The 27,580-nt window shown below is 51.1% G+C and overlaps 1 protein-coding gene across 1 annotated transcript in view; it reads left to right on the top strand.

Moving 5' to 3' along the window:
- The first annotated feature begins 3,876 nt into the window (after window positions 1–3,876).
- The window catches only part of LOC135906461 (uncharacterized), a 541,800-nt gene continuing 518,096 nt past the window's right edge, over window positions 3,877–27,580 (top strand). Inside the window, exon 1 of the mRNA XM_065437842.2 lies at window positions 3,877–4,118. The gene's annotated coding sequence lies outside the window, so the exon portion shown is untranslated. The remainder of the gene's footprint in view (window positions 4,119–27,580) is intronic.

Here is a 27,580-nt window from a genome sequence, read left to right as displayed (position 1 = left end):
CCCATTGTGCTGGCGAAACTGAGGAACGAGTGAATTTTTTTTTCTCTCGCTTTATGCTTCTGCGCCTCAATTGACCGGTCCGCCGTTAACTGTAGCAGAAATCGTAAACCAAAGTCTGCAAAGAATGAGCGCTCATCGGTTGATATAGCCAGAAGGGCGTATATATTTGAGAAGTGGTTCAATGAACAATTTGAAATTTAGGTTAGAGAACGATTATGGGCACGACTGGGCCGGGAATGAATGCTGTCCACTGTATTTCACTAGCACGAAACTTCTGGTCACCGTGCCCCGTGTTTCAGGTGCGCGCGGTCTTTCATTCCTCCCAGCCGCAGCGGCTGTGTGGCTGTGCATGGCGCTCTGCTGAGCTCGACGTCGCAGCTTCGATGTCGAACCGCGGCGATCGCAATCCGGTGGGGCTCAATGCAAAGGACGTTCAGTCTATATCAAAGGACCTCAGGTGGTCGATATTAGCCTGTTCCGTGCATTGGTCGAAACTGGGCTCGCCTATTTTCCTCTGAATGCTTGGCTGTGCTTTTTGTAGATGACAGAAGACAATAGACAAGACAGCGCAATCAACAGCGAAGTCGTTCTTTCTCAGGAAATAAAAAAAAATATATATTTACAACTGGGGTATGGCCATTTCTTGCTCAAAATTCGAGACAGAAGTGCGGCGTGGAAGGGGGTTAAATGCGAGCCCCTCATTATATGACGTGTGCTGTACCCCAAAGGTTTTGGTTGGGGAAGTGGAGTTGGGTTGAGCGAAGTTGAGACACTTCGGTCAACCCAACTCCACTTCCCAAACCAAAACCTATGAAGAAAACCTATGAAACCATGAAGTGCAGGCTAGCAGTACGCCGGAAACTCTCATCCGGTTAACATCCCTGTGTTTCCCGTCTTTCTATCTCTCTCTCTAATTTGCACAACCCGAAAAAAAAAATCTATATTCCATTGTTTCGTAATTGATGCCATTCAACAACTGGATGCTGCTGCATGGGAGCGTGGAAAAGTGATGTGATGAACGGCAGTGTGTGCAGTACAACGTTTTTGGCTGTTTGTTGAGTTTCATAGCCTTTCGTCGTTTTTTTTTTTATTTTTTTGAGTGGTCAACAGCATCGAAATGGCCTCCCGCATCTGCGCCTGCCTCCTCTCCATCTCTGTGTGTAGATCTTCGAGTTCCTTCGTGGCCTGCTTCACCGGCAACCAGTCATCTTGTGGCCGTGTCTTCCGTAACTCAGCGTGGCGTCCCCCCCCCCAAAAAAAAAAACAAAAAAAACATGCCTTCTGCGTTGGCATCCCCCACAGCCCAGTTTGTGAGGAGGGACGTGGTTGCGGTTAGACGATGGCACATCCAGTCTGCAACCGCCTTCGACGGGTTTTGCCGAACAGAAGAGGCAGGCGCTTCCCGACACCCTAGAGATAAGGTTGACGAGCGTCATCTTTATGAACGAAGGGCTCTCGGCTGCTTGTCGGTCTCGACGTGCAATTGTTCAGCAGGCTTTAAAAGCCGAGTTCCGCCTGTTTATTTAAAAGCCGGCGAGCGTATCTGGCAGACTTTGGACGTCCTAAATGTCAGCGTCTCACCTCTCGTTCTTTTTTTTTTCGTTTCTTTCTTCTTTCTCTTTAGATCGTCTCTGCCGGCCCTTTACTTCGCGCGCACGCTTGGCGTCAGCACATTTGTTCCCCGGTTAGTCTTCGGTCTGCCTTCCTTCATTGCTCGCTTTGATTAACCGATCAGTTGATTTATCAATATGTTGTTTCATTTCTTTGTTTGTTCGCTTAGTTATTTACTTATATATCGCCTGCTTTTCCAGGACAACTGAATCTTCACATACGAGCAGCTTTTCCCGTTCGTCGTTCTGTCTTCCAAAATCGGAATCGGCTTATTTCAGAGCACGTGATAGCGATTACAAGGGAATTCATGTTTACTCGCTACCAATGTACCGTATAATTTCTTTGTACTCCTTTCTTTTTGCTAATTCCCTGCATGCCCCCCTCACGCAATATTCCTGCGGGAGCCTGTACGGTTACTGAATGAATGAATGAATGAATGAATGAATGAATGAATGAAGAGAGTGGGTTCCATAGTAAGAAATCGATTACGACATTCGGCCGCACGTTTGCTTCGACAAATACGCATATAAAGACTCATCGCCGCAGACAAGAAAGCCACCATCGTTGGTAGTTTCCTGGAGCGGTCGATGAGGCGCAAGCACGTTTACAAGTATATGGGTGTGAAAAATGAGGAATGATAGGAACGCAATGCCGCAGGAATTATCATCCGCGAATGACCAGATTTCGCTGATTGTTGGATGCGCCGCGCAGAACCCGATCCTAGCTAGAGTCGCTTGGAATGAACGGGAGGAGATGGAGAGAGCGAGAGAGGCAAGGAACAGCCGTGTAGGCGTAAGGTGCTGCCAAGGGGCACGTTTTTAAACGAACATCCCTGGAGGTAGCCGGGAGTAGACCCGCATTTGCACTCGGCAGCGAGACGGGAATTAAAGCGGTCATCCCGACGGAGAACATCCCAGGTGAAGAGGGGGGGGGGAGGGAAAGGAGGCGAACAGTACGCGGCTGTGCCAAACTCACTACGGAGGCGACGATGAAGAAAGCGGAGCGCGTAGGAGGAAGAACTCGTGTAGGCGACGGTGTAAATCACGCTTAATGGCGGCTACCACGGCGGCTCCAGCCGAGCCCCGAGCCGAGCCAAGCCTTCTACCGCCGCCGAACGAAGAAGCGTTCGGCTGCCGCAACAGCGCTCGCTTCTTATGTGCTTTTCTCTTTCTCTCTTTCTTTCTTTCTTTTTTTTCTTTGCATCTGTCTGTCTCCAGTTCTCCCAGCGTTCTTCTTCTTAGCTTCCTTCCGTTCATCCGGAGGCGAGGCCAACGCCGCGAGCGCGCGGAAAACCAGATTTGGACTCCCGTGCGGCAGGAGAAGAAGCTCCTCTCTCGGGCGTCCGAGGAGCCGTCGCGAAAAAGAGCGCTATATGCCGTGGCCGCCGATGAGAGCGAGGGACGGAGAAGGCGTAGAAACGCGAGAAGAAAAAAGAAAAGAGAGGAAGAATAAGAGAACAGAACAACGAGGAATTCTTCTTGCTCCTGCTTTATAACCCCCCCTCAGCATCGCTGTGTTTTGTGCTTTGCGGTAGCGCCTCGTAGAAGAAGAGGGCACGCCAGGATACTGCACCCCATTTAGGAGCGAATAATGAAAATCTGCCACCCCCCCTCCTCCGCCCAGCAGTTTCTTGGGAGGCGCTGTACGCTCGTTCCTCCTCGTGCTGCGGTGGCGGCGTTGCCGGTCTCTTCATCTGCAAAGTTTGCGGCCAAGCCCAGCGCGGCGGTGACTGGTGATTTATAGCTAAGTAGCTGCAATTTCTCTTTATTTCATCCCCCCCCACCCCATTCTCTCTCTCTCGCTCTCTCTCCTTCTCGCCCTCTGCTTTTCTGTGCCTTGCCATTTCCGCGCCGTATTAACGCGCGCCAGGTTCTTGCGCCGCGGACCGCCGCCCTTCCCTCATAGAGTCGCCTGCCGCCCACGAGGTGGAGTTGTGAAGTGGTGGGGGGTGAAGAGCTGTAGGGCTGTTGAGAAATGGAATGAACAAGAACAACGCACGCTTGCGTGCGACCGTGGAAGGAACGAAGGGAGACAAGAAAAGAAAAGAAAGAGGAGGGACCAAACAAAATGTTTTGGGCGAGTGAAGGGACGCGCGGCAGCAAAGGCTGCCGAGAACAAGGCGGCGGCGGCTGCCGCAGGTTTGCCACTGAGGTGGCGCGCGCGCGCGCTCCGCTTGTTCCCGATAACGAGCTGCTAAGGGCCCCGCGGTTGCCAGACTGCGCGCCGCGTGGGGCCCGCGCGCGTCTCCGCGAGCTACGTAAACTCTCGACGACCGCTGCGGAAAGTTGACCGCCACTTCCGCAGTGTACCACCGGTGCTTTCTCTACAGCCTTGCACGGAAGCCTGATTACGTCGGTAATTGGGCTCGTTGGAGGCGTTATACCGACGTCTCTGAAGTCCATTTCTCGCTGCTGTGACGGAGAAGAGGCTCACCTTCGCCTGTTGCCATGTTTGTGAACGACGTGAAAGTAACGCTGACGCTACCTTACTTAGGAAGTACCGTCTGTGTAAGTACTGTTAGGAACACTTCGCTGTCACAGAGTACATGCGGAAAGCACGAACAGTTATGCATGCATATTGCTGGAGCGCCAACGATTGTACTGCACGCTGGATAGATACCAGATAGACTGAACAGCCCGAAGAAAGAAGAACAACTGTGTGAAAGCTCATAGTCACCCAGCTACTAGCTTACGCTAAAATGAAAAAAAAAAAAAATCAGAATCTTACGCAGTACGCGAATCTGTGTATGCGAAGCTTCCTTTATGTACGTGGATGCTCGGTGTTGACGCCGCGCCGTGTTGAGGTTGTGTGATGTCACATCAACGTAGATAATATGCTACGTTAAGCAGATACCATTTCTACGTTAATAAATACTCTATCATGCATATGTGATGCCACTGCTCGCGTGGCAACAGCCTACACAGCAATAAGTTCGGTTGACCTTATTTCTTCGACGAAGCGAGCGATCGTCCCTGCTTCACAGTCGAACGTCGATTGCACGTCCCTGTCGAGACGTTGATAAACATCCTTTTAGGCTATGACTGAAAGCGAATGTTTTCCTTGCCTAGCCCGACTAATGATCATCGATGGACTATAGACCGACTATGGACCGTCGAGTGACCATCGACCAACCACGAAAACGGCCGATAGAGCCGAGGAAAGCTATTCGCTTTAAAACCGACACGACGGCGATCTTCAGCGACAGCTTTCACGCAGCGCACCGGCCTTCTAGCGCAGCGGAGGGCCGAGATCTGCACGTGCTGAGTGCGTGCTGCTGTATAGTGCGCTGCGGAACGCCGTCAAGGCGGCGGCGGCGGCGGCGGCCGCCGCCAGGCAACGGCTTACAGCGATCGCTCAAAAATAATACGCCAATGAGGAGGAGGTTGGGGGAGCGCTGCGGGTGGACCAGGAGGGCGATGGGTTGGGGAGGCAACGAACAAACAAAACAAGAAACAATACACCGAAAACAGCGGCGTATGAGAGAAGATGCGACAGGGACGAGTAAGGCGGTTGCGCCGCCGAGCGGCGGCAGGGGGATCCTCGGGGATTTACGGCGCGCCACGCACGCACGTACAGACACGCACACGCGGGGCTTCTGCCGCCGGCGTCGGCATTCTCTTCTTTCTGCATGAATTTGAAATGAGTTACGCGCACCCGCAAGCGTGCTGCCGGCCATGCGCTCTCTCTCTCTCTCCTCAAACGCCTCCTCCTCGCGACCACTTCGTTCATCTTTACCTTTCCCTGCATCTTCTTTTCATATTCCTTTTTTTTTTCCATCTGGCCCTTGCGCTAGCAACCGCGTCTGACTCTCCAGCGCTGCCTCAAGCTTTTTTTACTTACCCGCAATTTTTTTTCTCTGTCTTTTATTTTGACGGACTGGATTTTGGCTGCAGACCGTACGCAGTCTGGCTTCTGAAGAGACGGCGCACGCGGTGTACACGGCCTCGTAGTTAGGCATGGCTCAAGCAGGGGGTTTCGAATTGTTCGCTATAATTCCATTATACACTGACATTCTTTTGCGTTCCTTTTTTCGTTTTTTCCCCCCTACGCGAATATATTGGGCCTGCAGTGGCTTCAAGTGGAAGGGAAGCCTGTGATGAACATCGAAGCACTTTTCTTCTCGTCGGTCTTAATCGGTTCACCTATCCTTGAGCAAGCCCGCGGTGAAGACAGACTTCGGCGGATTTGCATACGGCGCCCCCAGCTAGCCCAGCTTGCTGTGGTTTCACGGCGGGTTGCGATGGGTTTCATCCTACGTCGTACTCGGCGCGCGGATATAAGCCAGAGCGTGAATAGAGAAACGTGCCGAAGGTTATGTGCTTATACAACTTCACGTATGCGCTTTGCTTTGGACTGAACCATTTTAGCCTCCTGCTTGTTAGCGGTCGTGCGCTCTTTCTGCATCACGCACGATTTGTACATTCCCAAGTTTGTCAGGTTCCTCATACTTTTCTAGTTTGTTGTACGCTTCTTTCACTGTGAGCGATTGTAAGAATTTTTGATTAACTTATATTTGTTCTCCGTTCAGTGTTTTGTTCGTTTTAAGCTAAGATTTTGGAATAGCGCGTCCTTCAGTAGCCAAACTTCCTACACTGTCACAGTTAGTAAGCAACAGCAGCGTACTTCGCGCGTGCCTACTCCGTGATACAGTGACAGTCGCTGTCCATCTATGTGATTTGCAGACGCAATCAGCAATCTTCTCAAAAAGTCACAGAGGTCTCATATACGAAGTGTTGTGTTGACCAGGCAGCGATCCTCAAATGATTCTCGCGACAGAGCCGCTCAACGTTTGCCTTACAGTGTTGCTTCTTGTGTTAGTGATCCCTATGACCTTGCGCTCTTTTCCAGCCGTCCTGCAATTCAGCTCTGAGAGGCACAATTTGTACGCTCTGTTTCCGTGCACTTCCCATGAACTCACCGTTATACGAATGAAAATCTCACGTCACTGTTGTAATGCGCTCGTGTGGTCATAAACTCTTTCAGAGCTAACAAGAAACCATCTGGACACCGGTGGTCAACTTTATCGCGTAACACCACCAGCAGTAGACAATTGTCTGAATAGGGAAAATGAAAGACTATCGTCTTAGAAAAGTCGCTGTAGTATGTTGCCTGTCTTTGAGTTTTGTTGCCCTCAATAGAGTTTCTATTGAGATGTAATTGAATTCAATGCATAATTTTTGTGACGGTATGTCAAGTGCCATCAAGAAAATGAATGAATTAACGAAAGTTCGCAGGGCACTGCATATAACATCATTACGCCATTCCGCAGCACGTTCCCATGGAACGCATGTACTTTTTACGAATTCTTTTTCTCCTAGAACCTCCTCTGCAAAAAAAAAAAAGACAATTTGTGCATTAATGTTGCGCGTAGAGTCTCTAACACAATCTCACCTTCAAGACAGAAAACAAATTCCATTACTTTTTCGCTACGCTTTTAAATAACGGCGCGCCCCCAGGTGCAGAGAGAGAGAGAGAGAGAGATAAAGAAAGAAAAGAGAGAGAGGGCGCAGAACAAGGAAGATCACAGTCAGCAGTCGTCGCGCTACAAGAGCACACCTGTCCTCTTCCAGCGCAGAATGTCAAGCGACAACTTCGCGGACCAGTTTTCTTTCTCTTAAATTTTATCTGTCCCCTCTCGACACGTAGTGTCTCCGACGCCGGCGTTCAACTGCTCCAGCAATCGCAGCCACAAAAAGCACACGCACGCACGCACGAACACACTCCCATCTCCGCCCTCCTCCCGAGCTTCGTCGACCTTCCCGTTTAAAAAGAATAAACACGCACACGCAACCCGACGGATCGCGACAACTCGAGCGTGGTAATTTTATAGCTCGAAAGCGTCCCCTCCTCTTTGAACGGCAAGAAGTACAGAAGAAGAAGGGGAGTCGGCGGAGTTGATGGGAAGGAAAAGGCGACAGGCGTCGCGGTCGCGTACAAAGGAGGCGGAAGACACACGATCTCTTAAAGTGTCCTCGAATCACTTTTCATGCCGACAAAGACGCCGGGGGGAAGCGCGACGCGTCGTAGTATATACGAGAGCCGAGGAGGGTGACAGGCAAGCAGGGAAGAAAGGCGGCGCGGTTATCGCCAGGAGATGAAATTGCGGAAAAGTGGAAATAGGGCGAAATGGGGTGGGGGGTATATATATCCGCTGCGGTTACCGCAAGAGAACGTTTTGGATGAAAGAAGTAGGTACCGTGTTTAATCGTGTAAAGGACGCGCACCTTACCGATGAATGAACACAGCAGTATTGCATTGTGCGCGTCATTGTGTGAACTCATTTTAATGAGAAACGTTCTTTGTCGATTACTAACACTGCAGCAGGTAGGCTTCTCTCTCGTTTGGTTTGGCGCCTCATCGTTGAAAAAAAAATGTAAGGAAAGTAAAAAAAAAAAAAACGTGTCGCTCGATGGGATACGAGCCAGGGCGCCCCAGCGCAGTAGCTATGCTCCAGTGGTAGATTTCCGGGCAGCATTCTTTTGATTACGTTTATTAATTACCTAATTCATTAATAAGATAACTATTTCTGCAAATAATCCAAAATCATATGAACCATCTTAATTACATTTCTGTGAAAAAAGTAGTAGATGCCAGTACTATAGTGTGACTATAGAGCCGCTATAATGTAAATATTCTTTCCATTCTTACTTTATTGTATAGTGAAGCTGTATCTGGATAGCCGCTTCGTCCCTCCGTCCGTCGCCTGCGCGCCGAAAACTCCTCCGGCGCAAACCCATGCGCATGCGCGAAAAAGAGAGAGAGAGAGAAAGATGCGCGATTGGCTGCGCCATTAGCGACGTCGTTGCTGTACGTCACAACCGATCGCGTGCAGTAGTTTCTCTCCGGCTTCGAAATGGGTAGGCCACGCGTCATACGTACTCCCGAGGAGCAAGCAGCTTTCGATCAGCAACGCCGCGAGCAGAACCGGGAACGAGCTCGTCTACGCCGCGCGGATGCTGCAGCCCGGGCACAAGAACAGGCTCGTGCAGCCGAGCGCAAGCAGCAACTTTTTACCGAGGATCCGGCAGCCTACCGAGCCATCGTTAAATTAACCGTCGGGCTTAACCCACTGATAAATATCGGGGCCGACCGTTTCAGCTTCGCTGGTTAACCATCTGTACGGGGTACTTGGGCGGTGATAGTTATTATTTTCTTTGCCTCCTTCGTCAATCGTCACTGATTGGCTTACAGGACACTACGCCTACGTTGTTGCCGGTATTAGGCACTTGTTGCTATGGGTGACAGCAGAATGTAACCTGAAAAAAAGAACTGTTGCATAATACGGCTCTATCGATCTCTTAAAACCCGCGTGGGTTTCCTTCGTAGCTTCGTGCTACGATCCGCTGGATGACGGTATCCCTTTCATGTACTTTCCTTCACCTTGTGGGCTTCCGCTGAACTACTCTGACATGTTCAGTGTCTATGCGCCTTCAGTTGTCGATTAATGCGCCTTCGCTACGCGATCTGGTAGCCCCTTCGTTAGCTAGATGGTAGAACGACAGCTCCGGAAATGCGTCGGTCCCGGGTTCGAATCCCCGGGCATCTCTGCCTGAGAAACCCGTACGGGTTTCCTTTTGTAGCTTCGTGCAACAATTCGGGTGTACGATAATTTTTTCCCTTCCATCTCTTACTTTAATTTCGATAAATGAAGCGAGCGTGTGGATGCGGTATCTGACAAACTCTGACGATGAGGAATACAAAAAAATAAAAGAAATAAAGTAGTAATGAAATGGCGTGAAGAGACAACCTCGGCGAATAAGTGAAAGAGCAGCTCAAGCAAAGAAGAAACTCCCGGCGCAGAGGGAATCAAAAAGCGGCCCTGGTAGGCTCGGCAGGAGAGAGTGGCGAGCGGGTGTGCGCGGTGTGTGCTTGCAAGAGGGAGTTTGGAGAGTGGAAAGAAGATGGCGGCTCAAAGGGGAAGGGGCTTCAGAATTTAGCGGCGGCTGGGCGCGTTGCTGTGGCCGCACTGTGATTGCCGCGATGAGCCGGCAGCCGGGCGCTGAGAGGAGTCGATGAAAAAGAAAAAAAAGAGAGGAAAGCGCCTTCGCGTCGTCGTCGTCGCGGGATGGTGTGTCCTCCTGTCGGCGGCGCTGACGTGGTAAATTACGCCGCGACACTTTTACGACCTTTATACGGGCGCGGACGACCGCGTGCGGCGCGGCGGCACTTCTCGTCTGAAGCGCCGTTTGCCGCGCTTTGCCGCCGTCGCCGAGGTGACGTCCTCCCGCGGCGACCGCGGCGGAAACGCGTATGCAGTGACGTCATCGAGGCCGCCATATTGTTGTACAGCCGGCACGGTGAAAAGTGTCGCTCTGTCTCAACACGCTTACCCCCAGCAGCACACTGGAAGCTGCAAATAAAATTGCAAACCGGCGTACGGTGACGTCATGTGAATAATTTCTATGGAATAGAAGAAAGGAAAGGGCGGAACGGCTGTGCGGTCGATTGAAGGGACATTAAAGAAAAATGTTAAGCCTAATTAGATGGACAGGTGATTCGTCTGGAAGTTTATAGTCGTTTTCTGTATGCCGATAACTATATGAACAGCTTGCGTAGACTGAATCGCCACTAAAGGTCGTTCTGCGGCTCCTCGATTTGGGTGACCCGCGCCAGAACGGACGGGCTGTCGCAATGCTCGCGCGACTTTCCTCTTTGCCGCTGTCGGCGAATCAGCCAGCGCTGACGTCACACGAGAGGTTAGCATAGCTCGAAACTGGTGGTGCCACTCAGATATTCCTACTTTCGTCATTTTTTTTCGCTTACGAAATCTCTGTTGTAGCTACCAATGACGAATCCGTCATAACAACAACGTAACCTTTCTATCTAGCTCCACTTAATATTATCATTAAGTGTTTGGTTAAATATTGGACGTCGGGAGGGCTGCGTTGTAGCAGTTCACACTGTGTGCAATATTCAGTGCGCTTCCACCAGGCTGCAGGGGCTTGGAAATACTTAAAACATACGCGGTCAGTTATAGTCGCATTTCTTACGGGAGTCTTAATAGAAAATCTGATGTTTTATCATTGACTTTTTGTTGCCTTCAGTATACATACTGTTGAGATTCAACGTGTTATCGTGCGTAACACTGTCGCATTCCTCACGGGAGTCCTAATAGAAAATCTGAGGTTCAACGTGCTATCGTGCGTAGCAGTGTCGAATTCCTCACGGGAGTTCTAATAGAAAATCTGAGGTTGCATCGTTGACTTTTTGTTGCTTTCAGTAGAAATTCTGTTGAGATTCAACGTGTTATCATGCGTAACAGTGTCGCATTTCTCGTGGGGGTCCTAACAGAAAATCTGATGTTGTATCGTTGACTTTTCGTTGCCTTCAGTAGATATTCTGTTGAGATCAACGTGTTATCGTGCGTAACAGTGTCGCGTTTCGCACGGCACTCCTAACAGGAAATATAAGGTTGTATCGTTGACTTTTTGTTGCTTTCAGTAGACATTCTGTTAAGATTCAACGTGTTATCGTGTGTAACAGTCTCGCATTTCTCACAGGAGTCCTAATAGAAAATCTGAGCTTGTATCGTTGGCTTTTTGTTGCCTACCGTAGAAATTCTGTAGGGATTCAACGTGTTATCGTGCGTAACAGTGTCCAAGAGATCCGTCCCGCAGGGAGCTTGCAAGGCGTGGTGCCGTCCCTGTCAAACAGCGAAGTCCTAGACCACAAACACACAGCGTTCCTTCGTTCCTCTGGCCACAGTTACCTTTTCACACTCTTCCCCGATGACTTCACGTGATGCCAGCGAGGTACGCAACCTGATGCGGCCTCGAGTCAAGCGGCATTTCTCACTTCTAGGAACACGGTGTTTTTTACACTCTACAAGCAATGTGGTTGTTGTACGGGCCGCCACCGAAAACGAGTGAAACCGACAGTGCCATCTCTCGAGCTTGTCGAGCGTGACCGTGTCGGCTCACCAGACGCGTATACGATCTGACGGGAAACATTGTTGACGTAATAGAAGGAGCGAGAGAGAGGGAAACAGAGCTCTTTAACGAAGAGCATAGTGTTTAGGCTGAGAATATTCGCCTATGAGCTACGTTGCAGGTTCTTGTACTAAGAGAAAGAAAGGCCTAAAGGGTGTACTTTAGACACAGCTAGACACGATGCGTGTAACTTTTAAGATTTAGTTGAGCTGAAGGAAAACTCAATGTGGCTGTGTAATTTGTCGTAAATAATTGAGACACAGAGCAGGAAATGTTGTATAAGTTTCTCCATCAATGCCTCCAGCTCAAAATATATATATATAGTAAGGAGCACAGCGCGAAGCAGGTGCTCTTTAGAAGGCAACGTGAGAGAGTGGACTCTGTAAATATGGCGTGTTACGAAACTACGGCTTTCCACGCAGGAGTGGAGTGCGGAGCGCTTGACAGGTGCTCTTTTAACAGGGCAGGCTTCCGGAGCGCAAGACAAACTCAGCTCAAACGAGCGCCCAGACAAAGTCGGTTTGGAAATTGGGGGGGGGGTCCTTAGACTGTCACTGGGTGCAGCGCGACGACGTCGCATGCGAATGTAGTCTCGGTTCGCAACCGGGCACGGCTGTGTAGGTGCTAATTAAAGTTAATTAAAGCGCCCTCATCTGTCACCCAGCAGCGGCGAACTGTGCGCGCCTGTCGCGTAATTTACACGCGACCGAGGGCGTCGTTCTTTGCCCCGAACTGTTGCGTCGCCGCGACTGCGAAATGTACTTATCCTGACAGCTACGGGGGCACGTGACGGCAGCTGTTGGCGCTGTGCAGGCGTCACGTGGACCACTTTGGATGCCGGAATGTGCAGAGAAGCAGCAGGCAGGTGCGTGTGCCATGCGTGTCTTTATTATAAGCGGAAAGGGATCTCGAGACTCGCCCTGGCCGCTGTGGCTGGATTTGTCCAAAAGTGCGCGGCTCTTCAAACGCGCGCAGATTTCGTAATTGGACGTTCTTCGCTAATTAGGGTATACGTACTCTCCAGCATGTAATTGTCAAAAACTTGGCACGAGACTGTTTTGAGAAGCATCGATAATGTGACATTGTGCACTGTGTGAGGCGCCTAACTGCGTCCAACGTTCTGTTCTAGGTCAAATTAGGGAACACGCGCCAATGCCGTGTTTAATGGCTGCTTGCTGTCAGTGGCCGTTGCCTAAGTCAGGTCTGCCAAACCTGTATTTCAAGCTTTATAAACATTGGGGGAGAGGGTGGGTCGACAGGCTAAAAGCAGTCGTAGACCATTTAACACTACGCGAATGCCACAAGCGATACAACCCGCCGTGGTTGCTGAGTGGCTATGGTGTCGGGCTGCTGAGCACGAGGTCGCGGGATCGAATCCCGGCCATGGCGGCTGCATTTCGATGGAGGCGAAATGCGAAAACACCCGTGTACTTAGATTTAGGTACACGTTAAAGATCCCCAGGTGGTTGAAATTTGCGGAGTCTTCCATTGCGGCGTGCCTCATAATCAGAAAGTGGTTTTGCCACGTAAAACCTCATAATTCAACAAGCGAAACAAGCTTTAGCTGTTGGAGAAGTGCGTAAAATTGTAACGAAAAGGATGACACTTTCAACGCTGTGGTAAGTTCTGTCGCGGTTTATTTATATTACAGATAATACAAGAAGTACAGGCGCGCCTCACAGGAACACCGAAACCACGACCTCCTCACGCTCGTATGCTCGGATGGCAGCTGCGCCCTGGTACCTGGCACTATTGCTGGTGAGGCGCTCAGTAGAAGCGAAAGCTATAGGCGAGTTGGTACTTCTACATGGTACAAAACAGCGGGAGCGACACAACACCGACGAGGAGAAAGCGGTGAATGCGCTTCGAGCCTGCCGAACTATCTGCCGAGTGAGATTCATGCCGCACTTTCCTCGCCACATCTTTATCGTCACGCAGTAAAACATAACACATGTGCTTTATCTAACGTTATCGTTTCAGTCACTCAAGATCTTGGCGTTATTGAAGAACTGACTACTACACTCGCACACAATCAGTCAACGCACGTTTGTTGGAGGCGACGCTAGGAGACCCGTATTGATTGTTTGATATGTTTTTCTCCCCAGCCTAGGGTAGCAAACCGGATCTTCCCCTCTGGTTAACCTCCCTGCTTTTCCCCTTTCCGCTGTCTCTCTCTCTTTATTGCGCAAATGCATCTGAGGCCAAAACGCGCCATAACTGAACCCTGCAGAGCTCGTTCGTCATTCGTTCCAGGTTGATATTTTGTTACTCGGAGCTCCGTTCGGCAAAGCGAGCTCTAATTAGCTCGTTTCGAGCTCCGCAGTCAAATGCACGTCTCCCTTAGGTCTTTGTCTGAACGAAGGATCTAGTCTATACAATCTGCACGCCTCCATACAAGGTCCATGCCCACTATCCACCACCCACTGTGCTTCATGCCGGAGCCATTGGCGCGCACTGCACTCCGAGGCAGCAGCGGCGGCGGCCCGTTAATAGTTCAAAAGCTTTGAGTCAACAACCGCTTAATCGCCGAGATTGAAGCACGAGCTGCCAAGAGCCGGCATGTATATATGCCGGACGACGGCGATCTACCTTCGGAGAGTACTACATCGCATCGCCGTCCTCGAGTCGTAGCTTCTCTTTCAAGTATAGTTGGCCTTGTTTCCAAAGCGTTGCACACGCATCTAGTCGCGCGAGCCTTTTTTCCCCGACGAAACAAGAGGGTGGGCAACCCGCCGGTTGCGCATCAGAAGGCGAAGCTCACAAAGCTCGGGAGAATCAAACGGTCGACCACACCAGAGGGAGCTACATGTGGGAGGAGGGGGGTTCTCTAACGAGCGAACCGCGAGCCCTGTCTCACAATCACTCGGCGCGATGCGTCCCCGCATCGTGCCGCTGGCTTCGAGGGGGAAAACAATGACCCGCCGACGACGCTAGGACGACGTCGACGCCACGGCGCTCTCCGGCGCGCAAGACTTGTCTTATCGTGTCCTACATATCTCACGCCGCTTGTATACACACACATTCACTGGCAGGATGTGAAGAGTAAGAGCCTAAGCAGGAGGGGGGGGGGGAAGGGGGAGGAGACGCCCGCCCGCGGGGACGTTGTTGCTCTGATTAAGAGGATGCCTTTCGGAAGAGCCTTTTGCCAGACTGCTGCTGGCGTCCCCCTTTCTTTTTTTTTTTTTTAATTCCCCGCCGCCACTTTGTCCACCCTCCCCGCAATGAACCTTCACTGGCGTTCTCTGCGCCAACTTGCGCATCGCGGAGTCCACGGGGCTGCTCTCGTCTTTCTTTTCTCATTTCGTCGCGTCTTTCTGTATGCGCGCGGTTGGTGCGGCGATATCGCGTGGCAGGCTATATACGCTCGCTCGACCGTGCAGCTCGACCGCAGAGGCGGGCGCGCGCCCCTGCTTTGAGTTCTTTAGCGACGCGTTTTGAATTGTCTCTCGCCGTTCTTCTCCTTGCGCACGGCCACGTGGCGCCGAGGCAAGGTAGTCGCGAGCGCGCGACGTATGACAAAAAGCCTCGTCGAGACCGACCGAGTCCGGAAGCGCGTGCGCTACGTTACTGATGCGACTGTGGGTCCCTACACACTTCTCGCCGAGCTTTTATCATCTGCACTACCGTGTACGAAAGAGAGCGAGAGAGGGATGCTCTCTGAAGGCAGTATCTCTCATCTCGATCGTGAAAGCTGGAACCCAGTTCGTGCGCGTGCGCGCGCGCGCACACACACACACACACACACACACACACACACACACACACACACACACACACACACACACACACACACACACACACACACACACACACATATATATATATATATATATATATATATATATATATATATATATATATATATATATATATATACATGTCGGTTAGATCTCGACTAGAGCACACTTGATGACTTTGCATAACAGCAGTCGAAGCGAATTCGACACACCTACTGCTCTACGGTTTCTGACGGAGCCTCATTAGCGTGCGCTAGTAGTGCGACACATCGGTCGGCTAACTGATACAGACATCGTTTTCACTGCGTGCATCAGCAGTTGAGACAGCCTTAATAGAACGGGAGTTGGGAGCTGCGCGATTCCCCTAGGTGGTAGAGATTGTGGTATGCGGACGAGCGTATGAACGAATGACACTCTTCTTTAAGACGGTGAGCAAAACGTGAACAAGGTGAATGCAGGAGCCAACGTTTCGACGAGTGGACCTGTCTTCTTCAAGGCGACGTACGCTTTCCTCGCTACAGTATATATAGGTGGGGTGGCGGGGTGGTACAGGTGGGTATATATTCCCCGTGTTTTCCCCACTCTTTTTAAGAGAGATTCTAGCGGAGTGATCTTCATCTTCCGCCGACCTCTATCGGTGCAAACCGTAGCCGACCTCTCACGAAAGGAACTCGCAAGGGTTGGTTACCTCGATCTGTTGTCGGCCCAGTATGTCGGCCACATTTCTCGCCTGCCACATACGTCAACTCAATTTGCTATTAGACCTGAGGCCTTGCTGCCCCCTGCATAGGAAAGCGAGCTGGCGAACCGTTATATCCGTGGTATATGAGTATACAGCTAAATGCTGTTCGACGGTGCTGAACGCGGGACGATGCAGCTGACTGTCCTCGCCTGTCGAGTTTCATTACACATGCACGGAGTCGAAGCAACGCCAAGCCAAGCCAGGTCATGGCAGGCCGCGAAGCATCTACACGGCAAGAAATCTGCGACGGAACCGTAACGAAATAATGATGATAAAGGTAGCGTACGACCCATTCCGGTAGCTCGTGAAGAAGCGAGGCCAGACAAGGCGAAGAGAAGAGGAGGAGGTTGCCAAATGATTAAGAAACGAGATATTCGTCGCCCTATCGCGTACGTGATCGTTTTTTTTTTTTTTTTTGCGCGCACACGCCGGCGGGTTGCGTTGCGTCACGTGGTTCGCGACGAGCGCATGCTTCTAGCGCGGTGCGCAAAAAGAAAAAAAAGAAGAGAAAACACAGAAGTTGAAATGAATATCAAAACAGCTTCTCAAGGCAAGAGGGGGTTCACGAAGACGAATATATACAGAAGGCATACCGAAGAAACTGGAAGCAAGAAAAAAAAAAGAAAACCCATGACAGAGGCGAGAAAGGTTGGGCGGGAAGGTGGTGGCAGCGGTGACTTACGGCTGCTACTCCTTCTTCATAAATAAATATGACTGCTTTATGGGCGGCCGCCTTAAAAGCTTATACGGCATGGCAGATCCGTCCTGCGGGCGAGAAAAAAAAAAAAAAAAGCCCGCACACGCGCCATACCGCCGAGAAAGTTTTAAAGGAAGCCCCGGGATTATCGCGCAACTCCCATCGCGCACTGATAGCTCGGCGGGCGGGCAATCGAAGCTTCTTCTTCTTCGTCCGTACTACTATACTACCGGGCGGCCGAATCCGGGCCCGCGGCGCGCAACACACACGCGCTGCCCAGGAGGCGTAAAGCGCCCCACTCGGGCGATTCGCGTAGATTACTACGGAGCCTGCCGCGGGTTCCCCCCGTGGCGGACGGCGATCAACAAACCTTCGCCCCGCGAAAGTCTTGTTTCAGGGCGTGTTGCTTCCTATGGCCGGGCCGATGGAGCGCCCCCACGATGACGGACCGCGCGATCATTTCCTCTGGATCACGGCGTGCGGCGCGGTTTCCGACGGCTTCGCGGCCCTCTTAGCGGCCTGGCGATATTGCGAACGGCGGCGGTCTTGCTAACGCCGTTGCTGAACGTTCGGTGCTTCTTTGCGCGGTTGTAAAGAGCAGTTACAGGTGTGTGCTGCCTTCCGGCTCGGCATTCGTTTTGCCTGCCCGTGGTTTACTTATGAGGGCGGTTTCTCTGTGGACTAAAACGTGGCTTAGCCCTGGTTGTGCCCCAGCAAACGGAGGTTTACAGTGCACTATAAGCACTTCCCAGCCGGCAGATAGCAATTGAAACAAGCGTGGGATCTAAATTTCAAAAGGATAGAAAGTTGGGCGAGTTGGTACGGTAACATGATCTGTGTCACTTCGCGCTACAATCCAAGATCTAAATTTCAGTTGTTATGAGCATTTGAAAAGTACTCATGTATTTTTCATCGTGCAACATGCAAAGTAATAATAATAATAAAGAAAGAATACTGCTCCGACGTAGTCATCGGTTTTGCTATGCGGAGTATTGGAATGAAATAGGCGATTGCGAAATTCGGGCACCCCTTTCTCGGTGTTCGCTTACGGCTCCTGGTGCGGCTACATCACTTGTACGTTAAAAGCGCAGGCGTGTTGAGCGTTACCGTGCAGGTTCCCAGCAATTCATGCGACGCAGCCTGGCGCACTCGAACGCACTGGGAAAACACGGCACCCACATAACGTTTTACCGTATTGCAACGTCACGATCGCAGGTTCCCTCCGCGCGAAGATGACTTCTTACAGAACGGAACCTCATCGACGGAACAAAAGGAACTCGTTTCGCGGAAACGCCTCCCCGTTCACGCTGCCAGCGCTTGAGCAGGGCGGCACGGAGTCACCTCCACGTCCTGGCTCGGCCTTGCCCTTCTTCTGCCACTGGTTTCGGGGCGGCGCGCTTGCGGCAAATCCCTGATTTGCGCATTGTTTCACGAGCGCCGAATCAAGAGCGGAAAACGCGGTCTGCGATCAGCGGCGCGGACTGAAGACTTCATTCACTCGAGCAACAAAGGGAAGCATTGGGACCCGCTCAGAGGCGTCGGCACGACCTCGCTTACGTACATGGTCCTAAAGCGCCCGCTTCTCGCCGCATTGATGAAGACATCGTAGCACCTCGCACTAAGCCCCCCACCCCCTTACCGGTAGCCCATGGCGGGCTAAGGCAAATCGGTGCCGTTTTGGCCGCAGCAATCATCGTCGCCACGTCGTATTTTTTTTTTTTTTCATATATGCGAGGAAAGGTACCCGCCCCATCAAGCCTGAGGCGTAGGCGTCCTTACCAGAGATCTGGCACCAGCTGTGCCCTGGGCGCCCAAGCATTGCTGTTGAAAGGCACTAAATGACGAGGGGTCCGACAGTGCACCTGTACATTGAAGTAGCCACAAGAAACCGACCATGAACGGCTACATGTGCAAGAAATACAAGCATAAGAAACGCAACGTTGACGGTCTCACACTCCGCGCCTTTAAGTGCAGCTTCCAAAAGCTGAACTATCGGGTGCTGTTAAAGAGAAAGGCACAAGAAAATGTTTCCGACGCGAACAGAAAAAACAAAAAAAAGGTTCTTGCAGGTACAGGGCAGCGAACGAGGTGTTCACCGGCCCCGTAGGTCAAGTAGATGGTTCGAGAAAAACTGACGCATTAAGGGATTTGCCCTCGTCGCACATTGTCTTTCATTTAAAGCGCCGAGAACATGAAGCGACAGCCTTGAGCGTGCGAGGCCCCACCCTTAAGGAACCTTTCTTTGGCTTTATACGTCTTTGTCCCCATTACGTGCCCTGCCTTCCCTTCATGTCGCTACGTTTAATTCTGCCCTATAAGCTTTCCACGTGTGCGCATGCGCGAACTGCGAGCCATCTCGACCGACGCACCACCACAGGGCGAGACCCGGAAACACTCTTCATACAACCGCGCAACAGTGACTTGCGCTGGGCCGCTCAGCCCAAAACGCGCGTTCTCATACGCCCGCCATTTCGGCGCTAAGCCGCCCTCCTTCCTGTCTTGGAGAATTCACAATCATGCAGTATTCACCCCAAACGCGAAAGGTGGAGCCTAAGTGCCATAAGGCCGCCCGCCCGCCCCCTGTTTTATTATTTTTCATCATGTTACTCAGTGGGGAAGGCGGTGTCGCCGTCTTTTGTGTATAAACGCCGCACTTCTCCATCTACTCGCACCTTCGCGGCGAGCTGCACCCGTCGACCCATTTGTCTCCGCTTCGGCGCGCGTTTTCTATCTTTCGATCAATCTTGAGAAGGGTGTTCTCTCCGAGCTGTCGTTCTCGCCGCTTCGCGGCTCCTTCCTCGATTTAGTGTTTCGACCTGGTTCGCGAGTACACGCCCATGCCTCCATTTCTCTCTCCCTCTATCCAACGACGCGACGACGTTCTTAACAACGGCGTGCATTCGAAAGAGGAGGGGGGGGGGGGGACAGGACTAATAAAACAAGGAAGGCGGGAAAAGCAGGTAAAGCCCTTCGCGATAGACTTCGAGAGAATCTATCGCGAAGCAAAGGAGCCTTGCGCAACGCCTCTGAACAACCGAGCTCCGTTCGACGGGTCTCTCCTTCGAGTATGCGCTCGGCGGCGGGGGGAAAAAAGAAATAAAAATGGCCGCCGCGTATCGTCGCGGCGGGAGAAGGAGAGAGAATGGAACACGTAAAATAGAGAGAGCGCGGAAAAGGAACGGTCTTATATAGGGGAGAGAGGAGGTCTCCCCCCCGAGGGCGGTCCAATCATGTTTTATAGAAGTAGCCTCTCGGCGGATTGAAAGGTGGGCCGGACCCTTTCGCCGCTGCGTGCGTGCTTGCCGACGACGCGGAGCGCCGACGTCGCCATGTTTGGCTCAGTCGACTTCGTTGTTGTGCGTTTTTCTCACTTTCGGGTTCGCTGTCGAAGCGTGCCCTGCGCCGCGCTGTACGTCCTTGCGACGACCACGACGACTTAGCACGATCGCACTGACTGACGCTGTCGTCGTTCTTCTTCCGGTCTTTTATTCCTGCCAATTGAGTTCGTTTTTTGTCTTCTCGTTGTAGGTCTTTCTTGTCTTCTTTATCTCGACTTCACAACGTAGCAGACTCCTTGTTTTAGTCCACTCTTTTCTGTCGGCTACATTAACTGCGTAGGTGGGGCCTGGGAGAAAGTCACTGCGCTGTCTTTGTCTGTTTGTTCGTTATCTTCATTATGTTCAACAAGTATAGTGCGTCGTTCAAGCCTCCTGGCCACGTTTTTAGCGCTGTTCTTGTTTGGCGACTGCCCGCCGCTTAGTTTGACGGCTCTTGGGCGGCTGCGACGTACAGCAGGTCGACGGGCCGGGCGGGCAGGTGTTATGTAAAAGGTGGGGGGGGGGGGGGGGGGTTGGAAGGCCCTCCGCCCTTATCATCATCGTAGCAGCTAAGAGATGGAGGAAATGAGGGCAGTCATAGGGCCAAGGCGCGTTGCCCAGGAAACGCAAGAAAAAAAAGAAGTACACGGAGTGGCGCTGAGGCTCGTCGGCACGAATTTCTTATTTATAGGCCGGATTGCAGAAATATTTTCTCGCAAAACCTCAGACGAGCAACATACTGCGAGATTAATGCTTGTGTTGCTGCACTGAAACGTGATCAAACAGTTGATTCGAGGTGACGTGCGCATCCCTTGCCGGAGTTTTGAAACGGCTCCAAAAGTTTCGACTGTTGCCGAAAACTATGTCGGTTCTTCTACAGGGCGTCTAGCTAGCGCTCTGGAAACCAAGTGAGGAGCATATATCGATATTTAGGGCGGCGAAAATTGCCCCGTGTTATTTTTAGAGAAGACCCCCATCAGTCTCGACGTCAGTGTAAAAGCCGGCGCTGCAAATGCAAGCGCTCCAAATGACGACTGTAAACAGGGTGGAGGTGTACTGAAGGAGTGCTTAGTTTCCGTAGAGCAGTTTTTACTAATGTATATGTTTTTTTCTTTCATTACTTTGTTCTAAGTTTGCCTTCCTGCCGTATAAGCGAGCGTGTGGTAGCCACCTGTTACAGTGATCTTCCTTACAAAAGTCTGCCTCGAAATTTTGGAGTGCTTCTATCGACTTTTGCTGTCTTCATTCACGCCTGCGTTTCTTCTGGACGACCGACCGTATCTGGCGTGTACGTAGTCTCCGAGCGTCGGTGCATAATTCGCGACAAAAGAGATCATTGTGCGCGCTACTGAGTTTCCTGAGATCACGTGACTGCTTCAAGCGTCTAATGTGTTTTTCTGACTCGCCTCCCATTTCCATCTTTGTGTCTCTCTTCAATTCTTTCGCAGTGCAAGGTAGCGAACGGATGTCGACTTCCGGAGAACCTGTCTAAGGAGCTGACTTCCACAAGTCAACCCGCTCTACCTTTAAAACTAGAGATATAGCATGCTTCACAAAACTACTCAGTGGCTGCTGAGTGGTTGCTCAGGGGCTGCACACCACTCAGTGGTTGCTCAGTGGCTATGGTGTTGGGCTGCTGAGCACGAGGTCGCGGGATCGAATCCTGGCCACGGCGGCCGCATTTCGATGGGGGCGAAATGCGAAAACACCTGTGTGATGAGATTCTCTTCTCACCTGTGTGAGAAGAACCCCAGGTGTTCAAAATTTCCGGAGCACTCCACTACGGCGTGCCTCATAATCAGAGAGTGGTTTTGGCACGTAAAACCCCATAATTTTTAAGACCACTCGGGCAACATGCGATGTTCTAGAAAGTTTTGCTTCTCGGCGCGTATTCGCGCCACGTGCTCGTACTTTGTTTCATGGGCTCCACACATGTACAGTCAACCGCAAAAGTTTACGGGACGCAGGATCTAGCAAGAAGGCGAATTCTCGCGAAGCGTGGTCACACTGCTTCGAATTAAAAGTTCCAGCATGTAGTAGCCTTCGCAACCTACACAGAGATTCATTAAATACGAAGTGTCATACCTTAACAGTGCAGGAATTTACATTTGAAGGTGAAACCGCATCCCGTAAGCTTATGCTGTCGACTGTACGTCACAGAGTGGTGCACGCAACATCTCGGGAAAGCGAGCGTGTCTGCCAGTGATGCAGCAGCGACGTGGCGACGTTTCCTTACGGCAACTGGCTGCGCGTGGCGAAGCGAATTTCTGTGCAAGGCGCGCCGCGGTTTATGAGGCGCCACGTATAGTTGACACGTTTGGAGGGATTTCCGAGAAAAAAACGGTCCTCGTCCTCGCGCGGTGACAGTACACGCGACGCGTTGCTGCATCGGGTTAAGCACTGCTGGCTTGCCACCTTCTCGGTATCGTCGTGACGTAACAGCGACTTGCTGCCTCGCAGTGCTGCCACGTCTCGCGCTTCGAAAAGCACAGTTTCGTGCAGTGTGTCGAAACGCGATGTCACGGCCTTCTGTAGAATTCGCTTTAACCGCGCCAAAATGCACACGGACAAGGAAGAGCACAGGACCGCGCGTGTGTGTGTGTGTGTGTGTGTGTGTGTGTGTGTGTGTGTGTGTGTGTGTGTGTGTGTGTGTGTGTGTGTGTGTGTGTGTGTGTGTGTGTGTGTGTGTGTGTGTGTGTGTGTGTGTGTGTGTGTGTGTGTCTGTTTTGGCGCTGTTTAATTTCCTTTTTCCTGCCCTCCTTCCTATCTTCCATTTCTGTGTTGCTGTCACCTCCCTTCAGAAGAGTAGGCAGGCGTTGTGCCCCTTCCGGTGGCAGTTGCCAGCCTGCTCCTCGCTTTCCCTTTCCTGATACCTGTGTATATGTGTATATGTGTTCAAAACAAATAATAATAATAATAATAATATGAATGACCCATACTAACAAGCTCGCACCCAAACCCTTCTAATTCTATAGGATCACAATTAAGATCATCTGGCTAGCACGACACTCCACCGCCATATGGTCAACTGCTCTAGGAGTCTCGGCGAAGGTACATTAAGCTGGGAGCTGTTGCCCCGAGTTTGTCTCTTGGAAAAGAGGAAAGATACCCATTATCGCTTACCCCGGTCACACGCAGCATTTTCATCGTGATCGCGCCTGACTCAGGTAGCATTTCTCGATCATTATTGGTTCCCTTCTGCAGCTAGCACTTAGGATCCCATCGCTATCGAAAAATCTGATTAGAATCGGACACAATCGCAATCAAATCGGATTTTAAAAAATGAAATTTGTAGATGGCTCGGGTGGAAGTATAAGCACGGTTACGCAATATAAAATGTTCGGTGTGGTGAGCTTGCATTTTCCAAATAGCCTTCCTGCAAAACGATCAAAATTGGGCGAACGACGCGAAGCCTCGGCCTGGTGCAAACGTTCCGACACAGGGACTTGTCCACTTCTTATTCGAGACGAAGACAAGCCGTGAGGTCATCCTCTGGTGACGACCAGCCCGCATGTCAAAACGCTGGCTCCAGACCCTTGTGTTTAGTCGTGTCTGTTTGCGAAGTTAATGTCGCTTTGGTAGCTCGGGGGACATAGTGCAGGGTCAGTATTCGCAAATTTCAACGATTTCGGATCTGCTCTACACTCTCCGTGGCCCTCTGCTATCAAGAGAGCCAGGCTTGCCCGAAACGAGTTTTTATCAAACACGCCGAGGGAGACGTTGCAGGACCACAGCCGCACGTCGCTTGGAGCTAGCACCAGCTTGTGCCGTTACTCGCGCTCCTGCCTTCAGCGCTACTGCATGGTACTTTACAGGCGTCCCGACGCGAGAGGCTATGCCACCACTGATGCAACGCCTGCCTTCGGAATAAGGCACGGTTTGAAGTTGCCGCAAGCGGGAGAAGGTGGAGGACAAGCAAAAAACAAGCAAGAAAGAGGAGCCGGGAGAGAATTTTCTGTAGAAGCGTGGCGTCGAAGGATGCTCGAGAGAGAGAGAGAGAGAGAGAGAGAGAGAGAGAGAGAGAGAGAGAGGCATTGATTTGGTTAACCGAGTTCGCACGTGCACATTCTAGCCCGCTCATGCTTCGATGATGCCGGGAGCTGGGCAGGCGAGGGTGAAGGAGGTTGTAGAAGCAAGGGTTGGTGGAGGTGGCGGTGGGTGAGGAGGAGGGAGGTGTAAAATGGCTCGCGTAAGCGCGCCTCTTCCTCCCCACTGCCCCCGCAAACCTTCATCTTGCGTGATATGCACCCGCTGACTCTCTGGTCGCCTCCTGGTTACGTCGCTTCCTGTTCCACATTCCTCGATTGACTCGTATTGCTTATGTGAGTGTGTGTGTGCGCGCGCGTGTTTGTTTTTTTGTTTGTTTGTGTGCGGGTGCTTTCTTCCACTACCAACGTTGATATTTGCGATGGTCTACGGATGTACAGTCGACCAAAAAAGTTTACGGACCACTGGATCTCAGAAAATTCAAAATATACGTGCAGCCTTTAAAAGCAGCCAGTAAAATTGTGCATCACAATGTTGTTCGCATATACCACTAAAGGCTGGAAGTGGGAATAACAGTCTGTGTTTTGAGACTGAGGAGATATTCAGCTTTTTGTCAGATCTCTTGGTCCGTAAACTTTTTTGGTCGACTGTACATAAACACAGCGTAAGCGGCAAGCAAGGCTTGTGACTTCGTTAGCCCTGGCGTACCATCGCCGTAGGGAGCTGACGAGCCGCGCGATGTACGAAAAACCTCAGTTCGCGCGAGGCAAATCCGGCTGTCAGAACCTGAAATTCAGAGTTGGAGCCTGCGGTGGTAGTACGCGCGGCCAGCTCACAGGTCACCTAGGCTGCGAGAAGGCCACAGTTCAAGTGGATAGCTGGCTGGGTTAGTTGGTATCCCGTTCTCGAGTCTGGCAGCGCGAAGAGAGAGAGAGAATACAGAGGAAGGCGGGGAGGTTAACAAGAGGTAGTTCCTGTTGGCTACCCTGCACGGGGGGAAGGGTTAAGGGGGATAAAAGAGAAAGAGAGTGGAAGTCGAATATGGAGAGAAAGCGAGACGAGCACTAACAAAGCGCGTACACTATAGAGCGGTAGCGGGCGGCATACGTAAAGTCTATCGTTAAGTCCTGTAGACCGCAGGAACCTTAATAACGTGACTAAGGCCTTCAACGCGGATGTTCTTTCAGAGAATTGACCTCAAACTTTCAGTTCTGATAGTGGAAGATTGTCCACTATCATGTAACTATCACTATCATGTAACGTATTCGAATGCCGGGTATCTTTTGGAGCCAGCGGCGGACCAGCGCTGGAGTTCATGGTGTTTCACGTAGAACGAACTTTGAAGTTCATTAAAAGGTGTGAACGGCAACAACGAGTGCTTTGTTGGGGCAATCTTCAACCACATCGGGTAGGTAGGTCTGTTAGGAGAGCTTCGTGCACGCGACGTGTGAGGGTTGATGAATGTTTCGTGAGCTTTGGCAAGCCTATACATGCTTCGTAGGGAGACTGAAATGGCTAGTACAGCCAGCCATTGTACAGCAAGCCTCTTAAAAAAAATTGAAGCGGTCGTCAACATATACAGCGGGTGAGTCGGCTGCCCTCACCACTTTATACCTGCCGTCCCGAGCGAACAAAGAAAATGCCAAAAGCGACAAAAACAAGACGGTGGACGACAAGCAAGGAACAGCAAAGCGCCGTCCGCCCGCTTGTGACAGCCGCGTTCAACAGGACGAGCACAACGAAGTACTTATGCGTACGCACAACGCCAGACTGGCACGGTAGTAATCCCGATACGAATTATATATACTTCAGAAAACCGTTTTGCGGTGATGGGAGGTGGGGGAGTCCACGCGTGGCGACAGTACGTACTACGCTTCCTCCTTGTCTCGAGGCAGAGCGCACGCACAATAAACAGGCGACGTTTTTTTTTGACGGAATGCTTAGTAATGAGGCTGGCTCGGTGCGTCGCCGTATACATCGCTTCGAAATCGCAGCGGCGTTACGCGTGAGGTGGGAGACGAAATAGAGAGAGAGAGAGAAGGAACAACGGAAAAACGGGAGAGAGGGACAGACAAAAACTGTATAGTTGATGAGCGAATCCAGAAGAGGAAAAAGACGCATGGCCCTGCCTCGTCGTGTTCTCCGTAGAGGTGCTTGTTGAAGGAGCGACGTCGGTTGCGTATAGTTAATTCCTATTAACCCGAGTGCCTGCCGGTTTTGCTGTCAACCTCTTCTCAATATATCGATCGATCGACTGATTGATGGATTGATTGAATGAATGAGTTGATTGATTGATCATTGATCGACTGACTGATTGAATGAATGAATGAATGAATGAATGAATGAATGAATGAATGAATGAATGAATGAAGTCGCTGTTCGATTACCAGCCACGGTTGTCGCGTTTCGACGGAGATCGAACGCAGCCTCTTACCAAGCACCAATAGGCGCACGGCACAAGAATCCTAGGCTTGTCAACGATCTCCATTACGGTGATATGTTTCCGAACACTTCTGATTAACCGCCGGCCGCGGTAGTTCAGTGGACATGTCGTAGTGCTGCAGAGCTCAAGGTCGTGGGTACGATTCCGGCCGCGGCGGCCGCATCTCCACGGGGCAGAATGCAAGAAACGCTCGTGTAGTTGGGTTTAGCCGCACGTTACACAACCGCAGGTGGTCAAAAAAACAATGTCAAGTGCCCCCACTACAGCGTGCTTCCTAATCGGATCGTTGTTTTGGTACGTATTCACCTTCACATTCAGTAACTGTTGTCATACTCTGCCTCTCAAAGCAGGAAAAAAAAAAAAAACATCCACCAAGTACCAGTTGATTTTATCAGTGAGATCGACTTGAGCAAGAAACAATGCGCCGCAATGCGCTGTTCGTTTGATATTAGTTAAAACTGGCACACCGTGGCATGTTGTTTTGGCTGCTTACTCGTTTTAAGCACTTCCTTTCGTTCAGGGTTTGTTTGGGAAGCAGGCAATCAGTATATGCTCAAAACAACGATGTTTATGGTATATGTGGCCATATATAGCGTCCATAATTCAGCGATCTCGCTATATACTATTGTCCCGCGGTAAAATTCCGCAGTATCTCAACCTTGAGCGAGTGCCTCCTCAAGGCGCGCACGCATAGCTACGCGGGGGGGAAGGCAAACGAATAAAAACAAAGAAACTAATAATTTAGGGGCCTAATGGCATCGATTGAATCTCTCCACGCATTTTCTTCTTCGCTGCGCCGTCTCGACAAGCCACGGGCACCATAACGACTATATTTTCCTTTCTTCCGTGGCGTCCCTCGACTGAGGAATTATCTTTCTCATCGAACGTTTCGTGCGTAAGAGTCATAATGACTTCGCTTCTTAATTCCATCTCCCCGCCGCCCCACCACCCTCCGAACCCCCCACCTCCCGGACGAAGCTGATGTGTCGTCTGCATTTTCTTTCCTTCTCGAATCGTCTGGACGAGGAAAGGAAAACAGACGAAAATTGATTGCTAACAATGAAACGGACACAAAAACATGAGGAAAGCTGCATGATGGAATGCGAGACGCTCCGCG

Source organism: Dermacentor albipictus, chromosome 9 (assembly GCF_038994185.2).
Source record: "Dermacentor albipictus isolate Rhodes 1998 colony chromosome 9, USDA_Dalb.pri_finalv2, whole genome shotgun sequence".
NCBI lineage: Eukaryota > Metazoa > Arthropoda > Arachnida > Ixodida > Ixodidae > Dermacentor > Dermacentor albipictus.
The sequence above is the reverse complement of the archived record's forward strand: the minus strand, read 5'-3'. Positions and strand labels throughout refer to the sequence as shown.